Below are 11,696 nucleotides of genomic sequence, written 5' to 3' on the forward strand. Positions count from 1 at the left end.
ACTTTGTCATTGGTAAGATGATTAATGAAGGACAATGCCATCAGTGCTAGTGCACTTTTCCTGCTTCTTTCTTATTTTCTAGTAGCCCTTGGAATCTCTGTAGTTTGCTCTTCTTTTTTTCCTAGCAACCAGGATGCATTTTCCCTGTGGTGAGTTCATCCAAGAAATTATTTTCTACAAATATTACTACACAATAAGTGGGGGTGGATGTTAAAGAATCCTCTCCCCAAATGAAAAATGTGAAAACCTTGCAAAGATGCTTAGGAGTGTCTCCTGGTGCCCAGGCACTCATTAAGGATTCACTGTATAGTTAATTTACAGTACAATGGTATACATGTCTACTTCAGAAGTAAGTCTTTGTGTTTAATGGGGTACAGGATGGCAGCTAGGCTTTAGCTTAGAATTGGCATTGGGGCAAACAGGGTTCTTGTGCCTTTAGCAACTGTATCTTCACAATCAGGAACAGAAGGACACAGCTGACTTCCCAAGGTAAACATGACGTTTCTGGGAGGGGATAGAAGCAGCAATCTAATCTTCTCTAATCTTGTATTATGCCATGCACCTCACAGCAGCCATGTTATATTATACCATGTCCTCCATACCAACTATTTTGTGACTGGCGTCCACAACACACTCTCAACATTCAAAATCTGTGCACTGATCTAAAAAGGTTGGTGATCCCTGTTCTACAAGGAAGAAAAGCAAAATGGGGCTTTTTGGAGTGGTGGTGGTGTGGGAATGAGGTTTAACACTTAAGCACCCATTTACAATGCAAATAAACGAGCAATACATGATCGGAGTTGCTGCTATAACAGAGGATAGAACTAGACATAACAGCAGCACCCTGTTTATCATACCTAGCTTCAGCTTTTGGACTCCAACACAACAGGTTCTTCACTTGGTTACCCAGCCAGGCAACAATTCCTTCTGGGGCTGTTGTGGTAGAGCTTTGGAGTGGCAGTCCCAAGGGTCACAGAGTTTGGTTCATGTATAAGAGGCTGAGCGCAGTTTTGTCCTCCAACCCAGTCTCACCAGAATCCACAGCAAGGAGGTGTAAGAAAAGAACATGCATAGTTTTGAAAAACAGGCATGTCCATAAAATCATGCTACATGTTGCATAAGAAGACCTGAGGTTCTGATAAGTAGCCAAGTGGCATTTTGATATTCAGAGGAGTATCAAACCTGCACTAAATTCCATGCTGGAAATCAATTATTTCCTTTCTGAAAACCTTCAGACCTTGGGCTGGGGGAGTTTGCCAACACATATTGTGATGTGTTGGGGTTAAATGGATTACTGCTCCCTTGCCCTTCCAATTGCATAGCACAGATAACAACCTCAGGAATCAGTTCTCCCATGCAGACAAAGAAAGTCTGACAATTTAATTGCATGGTTACTGTTGGAGGACTGGCTGTTTCTTCACAGCAGATGCCTGCTGACTCAGAGGCAATGCCCAAAGAATTCAGTCTTGCTTTCTGTCAGACAGCCCCTTGTACAATGTGCCAAGAGAGGCATCAGGAGGCACAAGCAAAGCACAACACCCATCTATTTTATCCAGCAACCTAACTAGCAGCCTAACTAGTAGGAGATTAGCAACTAGGCTTCCCTCAATATGGAGAACGTCCCTTTTACCTTTTGTGCTAGAGTACTTATCAGGCAATCTCTTTAAAGAGATGCTAGTGGATGTGAAGATGGGGCTTCAGAGCATACATCTGAAAGGAAACAAACAGCTTAAGACACATACTGAGCCAGAGGGGTATCTTCTCATCCACTTCCTTGTAAAGTGGCTGGTATTTAATGTGTTAGACAAAAGAAAAAAAGATTTAATACACTCTGAGCAGGAGTGAAACTGCACAAACAGAAAGGCATCCCAACCCAGAGCAGACTGTTCATGCAATAAGTCCTTTAGGTTATTCAGGGGCAGTGCTGACCTTGTACAGCCAACTGACAGCTCACAGCATTTGCAGCAATGTGGAACTCCAGGGCACTAAGATCCAAAGGTGTGCTGCATGGTTCTCTAGAGAGCCTGAAAGGGATCTAAACATCTTGTCTCTAACTTGATAAAAAACAATTCCTTTGGCTGTACATACTCTTGCCTCTTAGCAGTAGGCTTTTCTCACAAAATATTGTTGCCCCTGCACTTCAGAGTTGTTATATTAGGTTCTCATCATCAGAACAGAACCTAAAGTCTTGGCCAACAGAGAGCACTGACCTTTGTTCTGACCACAAGCTTCTGTGCTATCCCAAAGCAAACTGTCTGTGTGCCAAAAGAACTGTCAACACTCACAACATTCTAGAACAGGACTTTGTCTACTATTCTGGCTACATGCTGAAGTGTGATGCACAACTCTTGCCCACCTTCAGGCGAGCTTTCATATAAAGAGCATCATCCTATAGGACCATCCTGGAAGACAATCTCTCCTATCCCAAACTTGTTGAGTTTGTCAAAGGTTAGTGTACTTGTGAACCAAGAGGTGAGCAGTGATACTGTTATCCATTGCCAAAAGACCTGATCTCCAGGGCTCATCCTCCTTGTCGTGAATTGCTGATGCAGCTATGATGGTGTGTTTACAAGGCAGCACTTGATACAGCTGCATGTATTGGGTTACAAAGTCTACATCCAACAACAAATTGTAATCTGTAACAACATCCAACCCCTACATGTAGATTAGGGCAAAAACAAAGACTACACTGAGTTACTAGCACTTGGTAAGATAGTTTTTTTTTAAAAAAAAATAATTTTTATTGAAGTTTTGATATAAGTAGTCAAAAAGGAACAAAGATACAGAGAACAATATACGGATTTGCAAAATGTCAGGGGGAATACATTTCATGGTCCTAAGCAATTAGTCACCTGTAATATCTACTTTGTTTTACATGACCTAACAGTACCAGGTGTCTAGTTCCCAACCGTGATGCAGATGTAACTGCACCACAAGGAGACAGGGGTGATGGGCGGGAAGAAAGCATGCAAAGGCCTATTGCCATATGCCAAAAAGGTGTTGTGAGCCATGCTAGCAGGGGATGGACCGGCGAGCAGGAGGGGGACAAGGAGGACTTGGACTAGGACGTTCCAGTCGGGCAAGGACCTGGGAAGGGAAGGGATGAGGAAGTGGCCCCCGCTCCGGACATTGATGGGTCACCAAAAGCAGTCCCAGACATCCCACTGGAAAGACTACTGAACCCACCTGTCACTCCTCCACCTAATGACGTGCCTCTCCCAGCACCCGCACCGCCACCAGACAGCCCTCCCCCCACAGATAAAGGGGACGGGACAGAGACCGAGGGCCCGCCTTTGACCCGGTCCAGGAGGCAAATGCAGCAGGAGATTCAACAATCCCAGCTTAGGAGGAGTCTGCGCTTATGCGCAGGCACCCAACAGTGACTCAGGGTACACACAGGCAGGCAGCCTGCCCAGCCCTATTTAAGCTGGGTGCAGGGGAAGGGTTAGTTGCTGAGTCAATGTCTTATTGCCACCAAGTTCTGCCTAGTTAGCTAGAGAGGGATGCTGAGTTCTAAATAAGTCGTAGGTAGATTCATGAAGTGCACTGAACTGAAACTTTCTCTTACTTCAATAAAAGGAACAATTAAAGCTATGTCTGAGTTCTTCGAGTTCGGGCAGGACAAAAGGGTTACCATGTGTCATCAAATTTACCTCTCTATGATTGGCCTCTAACAGTGCGGCTATGGTGCATTAATTTTTCTGAAAGAGCCAGATCCCACACTCTGCCCACCTACCATTTTAAGGTGAGATCCTCAGCCTTTTTCCACTGAAAAGTGATTTCCATATGGGCGGCTGCAAACAGCAACACTGCTTACTTCTTATGGATTACTGGCTCATCCAGATGCTCAGTAAGCAACAGCAGAGCAAATGCTGGTGTGGGAATCAGTAATTGTCCAGTGATGTCAGAAATTTTGCTGAAAACCAAAGATCAAAATCTCTTAACTGGAGCACAGTCCCACCACATATGGTGAAATGAACCAACAACCTTGCAACATCTCCAACAGAGTGATGAGAGGCTTGGATCAATATGAAATAGTGTTCAAGGGTGTTCAATGCCACTGTAAAAATACTGTAAGAGCTGCCTCTTAGATTTTAGCTGAGGGTGTTTTTAGAGATGATTTTGACCATGCTCGATTCCAGTGCTATTCATCTATTTCTATTCCAAGTTCATCATTCCATTTCATTCCCAAACCAGTAGTATCCCCCATGGTGGCATCAATCAGTGCTCAATAAAGAAGCATTGCCAGCCCTTTTGGATCAAGATCTGGGCAAGAGCAAAGATATTCGTATACTATGAGAGAGCAATGGACATCTTTGTTTTTGTTTGGTTTTGTGAGCTAAAGAACATACTTGAGCAATATGGAGCCAATTAAAAGGAAGGCTTCCCAGTTTGTTGCACGGCATCACTTCCTTTATAGGCTGACTTCCCACAAATAGGTCTCATATCCTATAAAAGCTTCTCCCACTCCCAGTATTGGGCATATTTATCAACATTTCTAAATTCTGACAAGTCTAGAAAAGATGTGACAGAAGAGAGTGGAGGGGCTAGGATCTTCTCCCATTGTTTCCAGACTAAGAGAGTTACACGGAGAAATTGATTTTCTATATGTTTGAGCTTCGACAATAACATTGTTAAAAAGGGCAATGCCTGAACCATCTGACTCCATCGCTATCCACTTTATGCCTTTAGTGTTGTGAATAACATGGAGCAGTTAAGTTGAAATGAGTCATAATAATACCTCAAGTTGGGGACACCAAGGCCCCCCTTGCTTCTGGGTCTAAAAACTGCATAGGACCTTATCCTACTGTGCTTACCATTGGTGATAAACTTCCCTAATATTTTCTGCCATCTTTGGAACAATTGTTTAGGGATTGCAATGGGAAGCACTGAAAAAGAAACAGGGGCAGGATAACCATTTTAACAGTGCTATCCTGCCCAAGCATAATAGTTTCAGGTGTTTCTATCTATTCAGATTTTCAATTATAGCTTTAGTTACTTTGCAGTAGTTATGTCATCGAAGTGGAGCAAAAACCTGTGCTATAATAACCCCCATATATCAGAACCCCCCAGGGCAAAAGCAAAAGTTAAGAGAGCTTTGTGGGACATTCTCTGTCTTGCACAATAGTATGAAAGGAGAGCATGTTTGATTTGGAACAGTTGATTTCTAGCTCGGCTGCAGCTTGGAAATTTTAAGGGTGTCTTGAGTAGCATGGATTGCTCTAAGGGGATAACTGAGCATAAAGAGTACATCATCCACAAAGAGATTTATTTTATGCTCCGTGCCTCCAGGTTAGATGCACTCCATCTCCGGGTTGCACCGAATTCCTATAACAAGAGTGAATAGCAACAGAGATGGAGAGCAGCCTGTTGTGTTCCTCTACTAAGTTTTATATGGGAAGATTCCGTGCCATTCATGCAAATTACTGCAAATGACTTAGAATATAGCTGGTTAATTAAAGGGAGAAATTGTTTTCAAAAATTCATTTTGTGAAATGGCATTTTGAGGCCCATTCCACCCTATCAAATGCCTCAAAGGTGTCCAGCAAAATTAAAGCCGCTGACAGCTTGTGCTTTTTTATTACTTGTATAACATTCAAAAACTCTGCGAATGGGGGCAGCGATATTTGTTTAGATATGAATCCACTCTGGTCAGAACATATATAATGCCCTATAAGCATATTCATGCACATGACCATCACAGAGGACAATATTTTGGCATCTTGGTAAATGAGTATAATAGGGCAATAGGAGCCCAGTAGCTGGGGGGGGGGGCTGTCTGGCTTCAAAAGTACCACAATCTCTGATTTCCTCCATGCGTCAGAGATATCACCTCCTGACAGAATAGTGTCGAAAAGCTTGGTAATCCATGGAGTTAGTTCAGACCTAAATGCTTTGTAGAAGTCACTAGTAAATCCATCCTCGCCCGGAGAGTTGCCATTTTTTGGAGTTTTTATGGTCTCACTCACCTCTACCTCTGATATTGGTTGGTTTAAATACTCCTTGTGCTCAGGAGAGAGAGGCTTTGGCAAGAATTGATAAAGGAAAGTAGTAATGTGCTGTTCTTCAAGCAAATACAGGTTTGAGTAAAAAGCTGTAACTTCTTCATGTATATGTTTGTGCTGAAAGCCTAAGGACCCCAATCTATCCTCAATGTCACAGATTATGCTTTTTGAGTGCTGCTTTTTAAGGATGTTAGCTAGCAATCTGGGCCCTTTATTGCCAAATTCATAATAATGCTTTTGGGTATATGCCATTCCACATAGGCCTTATCAGTTTCAAGGGTCTGCAATTCCCTTTGTCTGTTACGGACAGATTGGCCAATAACTGTCCCCCCATTCTCTTGATTTCTAGATTTAGCAGTGCAATATCCTCCAAAATAGAACTGACCACCCTTTGGTGCTTGTGTCTGAGAAAGCGAGCTTCCTTAATAAAGTGCCCCCTGTAAACGGCTTTCATTGCATCCCAAACTACATGCATATCAACATCTGCAGTGACATTCTCCTGGAAGTAATGAGTACAATCCTCCTTCAATTTGGTAACTGTAAGCTCCTGAGAGAGCAGATTAGAATTTAACTTCCAGGAGAATGCCCCTTCAGGCAAAAACAGCCTGGAAAGCTCCAACAGATTTTATCCCAATATCAGCATTCAAGTTTCTCCTTCTCCCCAGCACTTTAGAGATAAAAAAGTGATTAAGCCTGGAATGAGTCTTAAACCTCTATGAGTAAAATGTATACTCTCTTTCCAGTCAAGTGTTCTCCAGGTATCCAAAAGGTTGTATCAGGTAAGTAAAGACATAATGTTGGAATCATCCATGGATGAGCAATGTTGACAACCACTTCAAGCTATTGTGTCATTTAGGCAACAGTTAACATTGCCTCTGATAATTATATCTCCATAGGCAAAATCAGAAATCTGAGGGTTTCTCGAAGAAACGTTAGATGTCTGGTGTTGGGTGCATACAGTAATGCATTCACCATCCAAGGTGCCATTATTGACAACATAGTACCCATTTGGGTTAGTTAGTGAGTCTGAGACTACCAAAGGGCATTTTTTAGCTATCCGGATTGCCACTCCTCTGGCCTTTGATGTACCCTCAGAGCAAATGCGTTCCCCAATCCAGGTTCCTTTAAGAAATTTGCCTTTTTGTTTTTTGCTCTGATGAATCTGTTGCAAACATATTAAGTCAGGCAATTAGCGCTTAAGAGCTGCCATTATACTAACTTGTTTGATAGCCTTGCCGAGACCACTGACATTCAAGGACAATACTCTTAGGTTTGTCTGGCAACTGTTACGATGCTTGAGAAAGGAATGTGGATATTGCAGGCAAGGTGTTCAAAACTTTTCTCTGGTGTGTAATCATAGCTGCATTAGCTGTTTTCAAAATGTCTTTGATTTGAGCAGAGAGCATTTTGATTTTCGCTTTTATAGGTTGCAATGCTGACATCCAGTCAGTTGCAAGTGCTTTTCTTATCTTGGAAATATATTATTAGTCAGACTCTATGTCATCTGGCAGTGCATTTGTCAGTTTCCTGCCTTTAAGCAGGACCTCTCTGTGCCATGTCAATTTCACCTTTGTCTTCAGAAGACACAGCTGAATTATCACTAAAAGCAGTGATCAGACTGAGTTTAGGAATTTTTGATCCAGTTCCTTGCTCACCTGGCATCATCACCTACCCAGTGACAGTATTTGAATTCAATGTATTCACTGATCACAGGACATTAAGTCCAGAAATGTCCCTGTGAGAGATTCGGCACTATGCTGCCATTTTGCCGGATGGCAAATCACACACTCCAGCAAGACAGAGTTTCCTTATGTAAGCAGGTTGCTGCATATCCACCAGACACTGTTTCTTATGCTGGCTCTAAATGAAAACTGACCCTCAAGTATACAGAGGGATCCAAAATCCCAAAGAGCAGAGCAATGAGATTATATAGTTTCAGAACCATAAAAATTCTTCAGAGCCCATCTAACCTCTCCAGCATTGTTCCTATATAGGTCTTCCCTAGGAGGCTCATCCAATCTAGTTAAAAAAAATTCAACTGAAGTGGATTCATGCAGGGTGAGCTGTTTTCAACCTTCTTCTTCCAATGCCCTGACGAAGGGAACTTCCTTCCACTGGGTCATCCTTCTGCTCACATCCAGAAAACTGCAAAACCTTTTAGTGTGGCAATTTTGGCTGAACATAGAAATCTGTATTATGCCAAGTCAGAAATTGGCCCATCTGACTGAGAGCAGCTCTCCAGGGTTTCAGGCAGAAGTCTCTCCTAGCCCTACCAGGAGATGCCAGGAAACTTCTACATGCAAAGCAGTTGCTCTACCTCTCAACTACAATCCTTATCAGCTGCATTAGTATCAAATGATTAAAAGATAGAGATGGTCCAATAAAATAGACTGCCTTGCCTATTATGTTTCTCAGTGTTATTTTGAGCAGGCAGTAGACACACCTGACATTTAATACATTGCCTCACACTCTGAATGACATATTACAAGTTGTCACAGAACAAAAAAAGAATGATACAAGATGCTAGCTCCTACTAGCCCTGTGCTGCCTCTCAATAGATTAAACCCCTTCACCAACTTGCCATGTATGCATATGGAAGGAAAAATGCAAAGTTCAAGAAGTCTCTATCAAGGACAAACTGAATACCCTAAAAGTAGAGTAAGCAATATGAGACCCATGATACAACCTGTGGTCAGAATACAAATGTAACATTCCAGAGAATATCAGATTTCAGTTATTTTGAAAGCTTAGAAGAACTACTATCTTAACAAATATATGTAGAGTGATCAATCCCAAAGGCAATTTTTATTACGGCCACCGTGGCTTGCTCCAGAAAAGTATCAAATAGCATCATGGAAATGCAACACAGCCCAGGAATTGGTAGAGAATCACGGTAACAGTGCAATCCTATTCATGTTTACTCAAACATAAGCCCAGTATGTTCAATAGGGCTTGCTCCCAGGTAAGTGTGCATAGGATTGTGGTCTAAGATTGTCTTAAACTTCAAATAAAATGTCAACCTATGGTACCAGCCATTCCATCTCCTCCTTTCCTCTCTCCTTGCTTGTCATCTACTCTGTTTAGCATTCTGGAAAACCTTGCATGCATTCAGAAAGCCCAAATAGTTTTGGCACATTAATAGCACAGAATCGTATCAAGATTTCTGAAGATCTCAATATGTTGCATAAATAATAAATATATATATAATAAAGCACTACCTACCTACCTACCTACCTACCTATCTGCTGTCAACAGCACTTTCCTCCACAGATCTCATAACTGGGCTTTTAAAAGAGATTGGCCATAACATTGATGCAAATATGGCCCACTGCCAAACACTAGCAACAGTATGCAACAGGGTAATTGTGTCAAATTGTAACAGCATACCATAGCAACCCTGGAAAGGTTCACTTGTTTCTTATAAACAGAATTTGAACAGCTGCTGCTGAATCTGGCACAGAGCAACTGTTCTTTCTTGACAGAAAAGCATAGATCTTGCCCAAGTCTCACACATCAGTAGTACACTGCTCCCCAATTATAACAGCAGAACCTGAACTAGGTCCAGGATGACTTACCACAGAAATAAAATGATAATTCCCATCTATTATTCATAGCTAAGAGCTCTCCAAGAAGTACTCTCACCATGAAAGTTATAATTCTCACAACTGCCCACTGATCTGAGAGCTCTTCTAATGAAAGAGGAGTTGCACAACAAGCAGTTGATAGCTCTTCAAAAGTGAAACATGTTTAGTGATAAAGCTACCAGGATTTGTTTGCTAATGTTTGAAAACTGCATAATAAAGATGCATTAATTCCTTCTAGTCCCCCATCCAATGAACTCTTGCTACAAATACTGTCAGAAAGCTTTTTTCCTTTCTTATGACTGTGCTCAAGACTTTAAGGGGTGGTGTGCTTTTCACACTGGATTCAAATCAATGGCAAAAGCTCACCATAAGGTCAACAGAACATTAAACCCAAAGTCCCACAATAGGAATTTGCCCTTAATTCAGATCCAGACTAATGCAATCCCTAAAAAAGGAACAGAGAACAGAAGGAAATGTGTATGGGACTGTTATTGATGAGTAGACTACTAATAAGATGGGAGAAACTGGATGCAGAAGCAGTTACTATGAATGAACCTTCCTGAAGTGTACCACAAAAACTAGAAATTTCCATTTGCCACTATGGTTTCCAACTACGAGCAAACAAAATATACAGAAAAACTGCTTCACAGTAATATTGAAAAGTAAATAGAAAACTCTGAATTGCCTAACATGTCCCAACTTGCCTAACCATCTATAATTTACGAGTGCAGGATGTTGTAAAAGACAGAGAATTCGGTAACAGCCAAGGCAATTTTCTCCAGTCCCTAGGCATAGTTGATAGTAAAGAATTGATTACCTGTTTGGACATTTTTATGCCAAACACAAGCCCAGTAACATCACTTCTGTATATCCATGTTCCTCTCATATTAAGTACTTATCCTTCCCTTCTATTGCCTCCCCACCTCACCCATTTCATCTCTCTCTTCTGTAGCTATGATCATATCTTCCCTGTAACTCTCTCTAGAGATTTGCTTGTCTTTTCAACCATCAATCCCAAACTTGCAGCCCTTACTTCCAACTATTTATCATTTCCCAACTCTGCTTAAATTGGTTTAACATCAGTTTAGCCATCATGGTTTCTCCCAAAAACACCTGGAAGAAAGGTAATGAAGTCTCTAAAGTAGATCACTAGCTCACTCACAGTTAAAGTTCTTATGATACATCAAAGCACTTTACACATATTATCTTGCTGAAAGTTTCTGAAACTCTCACAACCATCTCATTAAACAGGGCAGTATTATTGTCCCAATACTGTAGATATGGGGAGAACAAGAAAGCAGCACTTGCCTAAGGCCACTTGATGAATTCATCAAAGAAGCTGCCTTGTTCTCTCTCTTTACCTTATAATATTCTACTCATGGTCTTCCTGCCTGCCATGAAATACCTGACACCAAAAAACGTCTACATTTCAGTTTATCAAGACACTACCCTCTTCTCCTTTAAGATCTCCATCAGCTGGTGAGCAGGGCTTAAATCCTGCTATTTTCACTCTGTGATCTTGTTCCTTAGTGACATCAGCTGATGTGCACAGTTTTGGGGAAAATGGCCTCTAGACCCAACTGGGATCCCCTAAACGGCCATGACTGGCCCAGAGGCTAGAAGTTCCCCACCCCTGCAGTCGAACCTCTGTTAATGGAAAGGTGGAACAGTATGGGAGATGATGCGGGGGTGAGGGCTACGGGGAATCCATGAAAACAGTCTCCATCTTCTATTAGCAGAGGCCTCTGCTGAATCACAGACCCTTTTGAGAATGGAGGTACTCCTGTTCATCAAAAAGCACCATTAGATAGAACCCCACAGGTTTTGGAAGCAGGCACTTGTACTGACTACTGTACAAAAAAACCTTTAGGACTAAAAGTGAAATAAGATGAGTAAGAAACCATCATGTTGGATGAGATAGAGAAACAATATGATAGCACTGGCTGTCACGCCACCCACTTGGAAAAACTTTAGTGTAAAAACAGGAACTAAAACAGAGTTACAGGGTTGTCAACTTGCAAGAAACAGAATCCTGAACATACCACAGACAATGACTGAGACAGGCTAGCACAAGAGAAAATGTAGGGGAGTGGAACCTTTGTTTTTT

At 41.8% G+C, this 11,696-nt stretch overlaps 1 protein-coding gene across 5 annotated transcripts in view; it reads right to left on the bottom strand.

The window, feature by feature from the left end:
* The window catches only part of TTLL4 (tubulin tyrosine ligase like 4), a 41,815-nt gene that overhangs the window by 28,528 nt on the left and 1,591 nt on the right, over positions 1–11,696 (bottom strand). Inside the window, exons 2-3 of one of the 5 annotated variants that reach the window (XM_061609356.1) lie at positions 3,737–3,916; positions 858–1,710 (exon numbers count right to left, since the gene is read on the bottom strand). The exons of 3 other annotated variants lie outside the window; for them this stretch is intronic. The gene's annotated coding sequence lies outside the window, so the exon portion shown is untranslated. The remainder of the gene's footprint in view (positions 1–857; positions 1,711–3,736; positions 3,917–11,696) is intronic. One more of the 5 variants, XM_061609357.1, reaches the window with a different exon arrangement.

The sequence above is a fragment of the Rhineura floridana genome, chromosome 2, assembly GCF_030035675.1.
Source record: "Rhineura floridana isolate rRhiFlo1 chromosome 2, rRhiFlo1.hap2, whole genome shotgun sequence".
NCBI lineage: Eukaryota > Metazoa > Chordata > Lepidosauria > Squamata > Rhineuridae > Rhineura > Rhineura floridana.